This window comes from Prionailurus bengalensis, chromosome X (assembly GCF_016509475.1).
Source record: "Prionailurus bengalensis isolate Pbe53 chromosome X, Fcat_Pben_1.1_paternal_pri, whole genome shotgun sequence".
Lineage (NCBI taxonomy): Eukaryota > Metazoa > Chordata > Mammalia > Carnivora > Felidae > Prionailurus > Prionailurus bengalensis.
In genome coordinates this window covers 13,803,303-13,812,813 of record NC_057361.1, presented here as the reverse complement: position 1 = coordinate 13,812,813, position 9,511 = coordinate 13,803,303, and the positions used below count along the sequence as shown (strand labels likewise).

Below are 9,511 nucleotides of genomic sequence, written 5' to 3'. Positions count from 1 at the left end.
AACATCAGTCTAGACGTTGCTGCGAAGGTTTTTTTATAGGTGTGATTAGCATTTACATCAGTAGACTTTGCTAAAGCAGATTACCATCCATAGTGTATGTGGGCCTCATCCAATTAGTTGGAGGCCTTAAGAGAAAAGATTGAGGTCCCCAGAAGAGGAAAGAATTTTGCTACCAGACTGCCTTCAGACTCAAGGTATCAACTTCTTGCTAGAATTTCCAGTCTGTCAGCCTGCCCTTGAGATTGAGGACTTTCTAGCCCCTGCAGTCAGATGAGGAAATTCCTTAAAATCAATCTCTCTCTGTCTCTCTCTCTCTCTTCCCATGTGTATGTGTGTGTATGTGTACGTGTATATGTATTGGTTTGTTTCTTTAGAGAACTCTAATACAGATATCAGATATTCTCCTACATGGTCTTCTAAAAGTTAAGTTTGAGATTTCACAACTAACTTTTTAACGCAGCTGGAACTGATTTTGTAGATATCTTCTTAATTTATTATTTCTTCAGTCAATTTCATGTGCTTTGAGAAGAAGAGATACATGTGCATACTGACCGGTCCTCCTGGACTGTAAGTTTGTGTATCGCTTTAAAAGCATCAACATCTAGCTCTCACTGTAGAAATTCTGATTCAATAGGTCTGAGTTGGGGTCTAAACACATATATTTTCTTAACACAGGCCATTCTGAAGGTCTATATAGAAGAAAATAAAGATGAATATTTTTATATCCTTTAGATAGGGAACATCTGAGAATGCTATTAGAGACAAAGCCCATCAAGAAAAATGCTTGAGCCATTTGACCATATCAAGTATTTTTAAACTGTATAAAATTACCAGTTATAAGTATAAAATTATCAGTTACAAAACGGACGAATCCTAAGGCTCTAATGTATAACATCATGACTACGGTTGATAACACTGCATTGTATAATTAAAATTGGCTGAGAGTAGAGCTTAAGTGTTTTCACCAAAAAAAAAAAAAAAAAAAGGAAATATGTGGGGTGACGAATGTGTTAATTGATTCGATCAGCTGAATCCTTTCACAATGGACACGTGTATCAAGTCGTCATGGGGTACACTTAAAATAGATGACACTTATTTGCCAGTTCAACCTCAACCAGACTGGAAGAAATTCATACAGGAAAGTGCATCCGTCAGATTTGTGAACACCTGGACAGCAAGCAATGCCGTAAAGAAAGTTAAAAGTAGAAAGACAGAGAAAAATGTACAACATGTATGAAAATAATTAATATCCAGGGGCGCCTGGGTGGCTCAGTCAGTTAAGTGTCCGACTCGTGACTTTGGCTCAGGTCATGATCTCACGGTTCGTGGGTTCGAGCCCCGGCTCGGGCTCCGTGCTGACAGTGGGGAACCTGCTTGCGATTCTCTGCCTCCCTCTCTCTCTGCCTCTCCCCTGCTCGCATGCTATCTCTCAAAATAAATAAAGAAACAAAAATAAACCCCAGTTAATATCCATATGTAAAAAGCTCTTAGAAGTACTGTAGTAGTAAGAGAATCGGTCAGAATGATTAAGAAGCTAAGTCACAGGATCTAGCTGTCTGGATTTGATTCTTGGCCGCATCACTTCCAAACAAGATCCTGGTGGGCACACTACTGAATCTCTGCCTCCATTTTCACACTTCTAAAACAGGTAGAATAATGAGTTTATATGGCCATGGTGGATATTAAAATAGGTAATGCCTATTAAGGGATTAGAAAAGGGACACGCTGTAAGGCATCAGTAAATAATTAGCTTTCTTTTTTGTTGTTGTTTATTTATTTCGAGAAAGACAGAAGGAGCGTGAGCGAGGGAGGGGCAGAGAGAGGGAGAGAGAGAATCCCAAGCAGCCCGATAAGGGGCTCCATCCTACCACCTTGAGATCATTACCTGACCTGAAATCAAGAGTCGGATGCCTAACCAACTGAGCCACCCAGGCACCCCAAATATTAGTTTTCTAATGAGAAGAGGAATCCCCGCCCCCCAAAATGGGCAGAGGACATAAACAGGCAATTCAGTAAAAGCGAATACAAGTGGTGTTGGACCATAAAACGGTGCCCGCACTTACGGTTAGTAAAACACAAAAACAAGATGGTATTATTTTCGTTGTTATCATGGATCAGATTTGCAAAGACTGAAAAGAAAGACAGCACCTCCGGGTGGAGAGGGTGACGGAAAACAGATTCCACACGTTTCTCCGTGGCAGACATTTAGTATGCTTGTACTGGTCAATAAGATATCCCAGCACCACCACCTCTGAGTACTACTCACTCCCAGCTGCTTGGCCTTCTGTCCTGTAACCTGGACCTCTCAATCCAACAATTAAAGGGTTACTTTGTGGACTCTGCTCTATACTGAGGTCAGTATCCGTTCTTTTTTTAAAAAAAAAAATTATTTCTTTATTTTTGAGAGAGGAAGAGAGAGCCCACAAGCATGGGAGGAGCAGAGAGGGAGAGGATCCTAAGCAGGCTCTAAGCTGTCAGCACGGGGCCCAATGTGGGGTTTAAATTCACAAACTGTGAGATCAGGACCTGAGCGGAAACCAACAGTTGGACGCTTAACTGACTGAGTCACCCAGGCGCCCCAGTCAGTATCCAATCTATTGCTGAGTATTTTGAATATCATCTCCGGAGAGAATCTTTCTGGAGGGTATTCTCCCAATATGTCAGAAGTTGAAATGTGTACGCCAAGGAAGTAAGGAGAAAATTATATAAAAGTCTACATATTCAGAAGTTTATTGCAAAATTGGAAACACCCTAAAAGTCCTACAAGACACTTTATTTAAATTTGTCATGGTAAACCCATACACTGTAATATTATGTACATCTTAAAACGAGGACATTAAAATGCCCCAGTATAGAGGCGCCTGGGTGGCTCAGTCAGTTAAGTGTCGGACTTCAGCTCAGGTCATGATCTCGCAGTTTATGAGTTTGAGCCCAGCGTCATTCGAGCCCCACTTCGGGCTCTGTGCTGCCAGCTCGGAGCCTGGAGCCTGCTTCAGATTCCATGTCCCTCTCTCTCTGCCCCACCCTCTCTCTCTCTCTCTCTCAAAAATAAATAAACATTAAAAATATTTTTAAATAAAAAAAGAGAAGTCACGTGTATCAACCTCCAATGGCCCCTCACCATTTTCAAGATAACCTCTCATCTTAGCCCAGAGATTCCTCAGCATCTGATCTGTGCCTGCCTCCCTCGCTTTTTGCCCTACCTCCCTCCTGCAGTACCCTGCACTGTAGCCTATCGAACGTCGGTCTTTTCTTCTCCCTATAATGCTGCTTCCTGCCTCCACGCCCTCACTGATTTCGGCTCAGGCCATGACCTCACGGTTTGTGGGATCGAGCCCCGCAGTGGGCTCTGGACGGACAGCACGGAGCCTACTTGGGATTCTCTCTCTCCCTTTCTCTTTCTGCCCCTCCCCTGCTCGTGCTCTCTCTCTCTTAAAATAAATAAACTTTAAAATAAAATAAAATGCCCCAGAATGTAATTAATGGAAAAAAACACAAGGCGAAAACACCCTGTTTGCTATCATCACTTTAAAAAATATATAGAAATCATTAAGAAATATGATCACTTTTGTTTGGGCATGTATTTTTTCATGTAAAAAGGGCATATGTATATGTATACATGCACACACATGTATATTTTATGTATACGTAATTTTTAAGTGTTTATTTGCAACGAATTACAAAAAAACAGCACAAATTATTGCTATCTCCATATGCTTGTACCTTTGTATTGTGACCTTGGCTCTCCTCAGATCAAACAGCGAAATCTATCCTTGACCCCTTACATCTGTGCTTAGCCATGTCACTGGTTTGGCCAGTGGGGCTTTGGCAGGTGTGTGATTTCGGCAGACGCATGGAAACTGCTTGCGCTTCGGTGCTTTGTCTCTTGGTGCTGCGCTGGGAACCCTGAGACCACCGTGTGAACAGGTGACCAACCTGTTCTCTGGCAAGTGAACAGCCTGCTGGGAAGTTCATGTGGAGGAAAACTGAGGTGTCCTGGTCAACATCTGCCAGCTGCCAGCTGTGACGGAGGCCATGGTCGGCCGCCCGACCCAGCCAAGCCTCCAGGACACAGCAGATACACTGAACCCAAGCTGCCAGACCCAGCGTGATGAAGTAATGATTATTGCTTCGAGCTGCTAAATTCTGGATCGTTCGGTGTATTGTCTCAGGACAGTAGAATGTGGATACTTCAAAGTTTAAAAGCAATTTTGTATAACTCTTCATTTTTTAAACTTTTACAAAGAATATGCATTACTTTTAAAACCAGAAAAAAATTGTTTTTTACTTAAAAAATGTTTAAAACCCTGAAAATCTCTACTGGATTTAAGCTGTTTAGCACACAAGAATCCACTTGCAAAGAATACTATTATCATTTCCTTTTTCCAGCTGAAGAAATCAAGGCCGAGAAAGGTTTAACCACTTGTCCAAGGTCACACAGCTAGTAAAATGGCAGCTCTGGGGTTGATCCCAAGCAGTCTGCTTCCTGAGTCTGTGCCTTTAATTGGCCTAAGACAGAGACAATACTATAGGTAAATGTAAAAGGTCATTTCTCAAGGATTTGGTACCTGAAAGTTACAGCTGTGAGATATCCAGGATGCTCCCCGGTCTCTCTTGGGTTCCAAAACTTCATATGACTTCATCAAGCAATAAAACTTCGGGGTGGATACGGTAGAGAAGATGTGCTAGGACTCCTACTGCTCCATTTTGCTGCTCGTTATCAGCTCCCTTATGGAGATCTGTTGGGGAGGTGGAGGGTGTTAAACTTTAAGAGGGTGGCTGTAAAGGTCAAATGATACGATTCTTGTCAAGAAATTGGCAAGATCTGCTACTCTCTATCGTCATCATCACATCATCATGTCAGCTTCTAAACAAAAAGCTTAGAAGAAAAACTATGACCTGATCAAATTCCAAACCATCTGTAGACTTCAGCGTCCTCCAAAGCAAAAAGTAGGACATCTTAACCATGGATGACAAAACTGAGAGCCTAAAATTCTTAGTGACAATCCTTTCTTCTGGTGTTGACAGTATAAAATCAATCCTTAAGTGGTCAAATGGAATCAAGATTGGTATTCCCATCTGGAGTCACCTGATGATCCTTGCCATCTGCTGAGAGAAATTGCCTCCAAATACTGTTAGGACTTGAAGATAGGAGTCCCTTGGCACCTCAACATGGCCGTAGCCATAGACTGTCAGTGCCTGAAAACAACAGAAAGCAGGCCTGGGACTGTTCTGCCTTTTCATTACTGCCTCCCACAGCCATTATTACCCAACATCACAGGCTTGTGCTCTTCCAAAAGACAGAGTTAATCCGTCCAGTTTTAGATAATAATTCGAAGCCTGCAACAGTTACATTGTAAACAAGACAGAGTCGTGTTGAAAAAAAAACAGGGAACAGATTTTGTTAAATAAAAACAAATGGAATTAAAAGAAAGGTCACCGTTTTTGTATTTCTGTAACAAATGCAATCTAACGATAATCCATATCTGCTGGAATCCCTGGGGTTTTTTTTTTTTAGGTTATAATTAAATTTCTCCTTGAATAATCATCTTGCACACTTTCCCTAGAGGAAACTGTTTACATTTCATCATATCTTTGAAAATGTAATGGATCTCTATTTTAATCAGCCTTTCCTATTTGGATCATTCCTTGAAAATGATCCAAACTCATGAACAGGTTTGTTTTCAAAAATACAACTCAGCAGTGATTTTGACTGATATCAGGGGTGCCAGAAGTCAGCGTGGTTTTAGAGATCGTTTTGATAATGAACGGCCATGATGACAGAAGTGCTTTTGGCAGATTGATGCAGTAATGGCTCCTGATCTGTCCAATGTCTCTATATCCGTACCCTCGTGTAGTCTCCTTCTACACTGACTCTAGATTTGGCCATGTGATGTGTTTGACCAGTAGGATAATCACGAATGTGCTACAAGCAAAGATCTGAAAAGCACTTGCGCGTTGGGGCTGTCCCTTTCTTGCTATTCTTAGGACTCTCATTAGAGCTGCCACGTGAAGAAGCCCCTCCAGGACTGCCTGGTGGGCGATGAGAGAAATCCATGGCTGGAACTCAAATGGCTGCCTCAGTTAACCACCAGCTCATATCCCAGCTGATCCAGCAGTGGCCCGCAGACACGAGTGACACCAGTTAAGGCCAGCAGAAGACTCCTCCATCTGAGCCCAGCCCAAATTTCCAGACCACAGAATCCTGATCGTCGTTTTATTTAAGCCACTATCGGGGATGGTGATACAATGAAAGCTGACGGACCTAGTGTCCCAGTGAGAGCAGAGTTACAGCACCAGCATTAGGGCAGATGTGGGATCCCATGAGGATGATTTTGCTTATAAACAGCCAATTGACATAAACATAAAACAAGAAGTAAGCAAGTACGGGTTGTCCCATCCACCCACAGAAAATTATCAATGTAATGACTAAGAAAACTGGAAGACACATGGCAGAAAGTACGGGTATGGGTAAAAGCTGACCCCTCACTATTCAGTATTTGGGATCAATTGACTAAACACCTGAAAGTATAAAGATCTTAATAATATTGAGGGGCTCCAGTTCAGCACAGCTTAAAACTTCATTTGCTTGCTACTTTGCATCTTATGCTTTCCATAAACCTCCTGAAGTCCTTGGTTGGACCAAGTCAACAGGTGCATAAAACTGGGACTTGCTGTGTGTCTTTCTCCATCTACTTTTCCTAAGTATATACTCTGTAAAATGTCCACTAAGAAAAGGGTTCCACGGTCACGTACACCACTGCATTGATTCCTCTTGGAATGTCACAGTGTATCCTGGCATATTAAAGACCTGTTCATCCTTATTTATCCCAGGGCTGCAGTGTATTTGGCCATGGAATCCTTTTTGTGAGTAACACATTAAAATCTCATCAACCAATGTTTCTCAGAGCATACTTGGAGAAAGCTTTTTCTTCAACCTTCTTAAAACTAAGTACAACACATGGAAAAGGACATGAAGTGCAAACATGTAGCATAATGAATTATTTGTAGACTAAACACTCCTGTAACTACCACCCAGGTCAAGAAATAGAATATCGCCAACCTCTCCGTTAGACTGCTGTGTACTCCTGGCCCATTACAAATTCCTCTCTCCGTTTCCATGACTTTTTCCTACTGACTTTATGGTAATGACTCCCTTGCAGTGTTCTACTGTTTTGCCACCTAAGTGTGCGTACCTAAACTATACACTTGTTTACTCTGTTTTTGAAAGCTAAATAAATGGAATTATACAGTATGCATTGGAGGGGCATAGGGTGTAAGTGTCTTCAACACATAATGTCTACCTCTTTCCCAAATCAAGGGCACCAACTGATACTCCTACCAGCAGCGTATGAGAGTTCCAGTTGTTCCACATCCTAAATTATACTTGCTAATGTCAGAGGTTTTCATTTTTGCCAATCTATTTGATGCACATTGGTGATTTTAATTTGCATTTCTTTGATTGGTAATAAGGTTGAGCACATTTTATATTTACCAGTCATTTGGATATCTTCTTTTGTGCAGCCCATGTCCGAGCCTTTTGCTCTTTTCTCTACTGGGTTTCTATTTCCTTCTTAATTTATAGGAGTTCTTTACTCTAGATAAAAGTCCTTTGTTGGATATAGAAGTTAGGAGTTGCTAATATCTTCTCTTGCTCTATGGCTTGCTTTTTCTCTTTCTTAATGGGGTCTTTTGTTGAACAAAATTTCTTCATTCAAATGTAATCAAATGTATCACTTGTTTTCCTTTCACGCTTAGGGTTTGGTTGTCTCCTTCCTTGGAGTCTTTTCTTTAGTCACTGGCCCTGGGGAAAGCCCCAAACTGAAGGCCCAATGAGAAAAAGGGGAGTGAGTGGGAAGGGGAAGGGCAGAAGGGCAGAAGGTGGGGGGGTGGGAGGAACACTACGACCTGGCAGGAAGGTGACAGGGGCCCTGCAGGTGGTGAGAGGCTATGATTGAAAGTGGATTCAATGTCACATTCACCATCCGGCTCTTCATGCATGTAAAAGAAGTTGGCAGTATTTTCAGAAAGAAAGGAGAATCAGTCAGGATTTGTGGGGAGCATGGTGCATATGTCAACATCTCAGAAGAGAATCGTGCTGATAATGACCACTTTGGCTGGACCCTCTAAAGCTACCTTTAAATCCTTACCTATGATGATTGACAAACTGGAAGAGGACATCAGCACAATAGCACAGCTGCTCACACAACAGTGTGTGGTCACCCTGATGCAGGTCACCTTGAGCCTGATGGTCCCTGCTATCAGTGTGGCTCTCTCATCGGGAAAGGCAGTTTCAGGGTCAAGGAAATACAACGAGGGAGTGCGGAGACTCGGGTCTGGCGACAGGCGATATGCTTCCCAACTCAGCCATTACAGCTGCTGGCATTTGGCAATCCATCACTGAGTGTGTCAAACAGACCTGTCTGCTCACAATGGAGCCACCCCAACCCTGAAGGTCATCCAACTCTCTGGCCATCCTTGCAGGTGGTCGGGAAGGGCAAAACACAGGCAGCAATCCTGTGAGCTTTTCTCACATGTGCCCATCCACGTGCCTCAACCCTGATCTGAGGGGACTCCCTCTAGAGGCCTATATTCTTCAAGGACAGCACGCCATCCCACAGCCACACTGACCACACTGCCCCGTTGGCAAAGCACCAGTCTCGTTTTCCCATGATGCATGGCAACCGTGGATTCAGTGACATTGAGTCCACTCTCCAGAGGTGAAAGGCTATCCGGTAGGTTTGGATGCATCTACTAAGACTACCCATGAACTCCCCATTCCAAGCATTTTAATTGACTGCATAATGGGGTGTTGGGGCGCTAAAATCAACAAGGTATACCAGATGTCTTGGGTGTAGATCAAAATTGCAAGCCCAGAAAAAGGATTTACCCACGGGCAGGCTACCCCACTGAGTCCGCTGCCAGCATTAGCCTGCTTCAGGATCTAACTGCCAGGCGCACCTCAGAGCTGGGTAGCATGGGAAGCAGTTAAAACAATGCAGATTCGCCTGTTCTCTTTTTTGGCTGTTCACCCCGCTTGATCCATCTGGGTAGTTTCTGAACAGTCAGCAATTTCGGTTTTTAAACAGTCTGTAAATTTTCAGTTTCTCTGCACTTTACCATAAACTTGTGATTTTTAAATTATTTTAATTCCTTTCTCCATTCAGCCGTTACAGCTTAGTTCCATATTTAGTTTTATAAGCTTCTCTGTGTTTTGTTTTATTTGGGGTTTTTTGGTCATGAATGGTTTTCTTGTTTGTTTGTTTGTTTGTTTGTTTGCCATAGTAGAGCACAAGAGTAGAATGTTAACACAATTCCGTTTAATCTATAATGTCAGAATTTAAAAAAATAGTTAAAAAGTGGACTGGAAAAAAAATTAGCCACATAAGATTTTCCTCATATTTATCTTTACCATTGTTTCGTAATCACACAGAGCTAGGAACCCTGATACATTCTTGCTCTGGGTGTCTGTCTGTTTTATTCTCCCATGACAAAAGCTATGAGGACAAGA

At 42.4% G+C, this 9,511-nt stretch overlaps 1 pseudogene; it reads left to right on the top strand.

The window, feature by feature from the left end:
• The first annotated feature begins 7,503 nt into the window (after positions 1-7,503).
• LOC122477743 lies at positions 7,504-8,992 on the top strand (annotated as a pseudogene).
• The last annotated feature ends 519 nt before the right edge of the window (positions 8,993-9,511 follow it).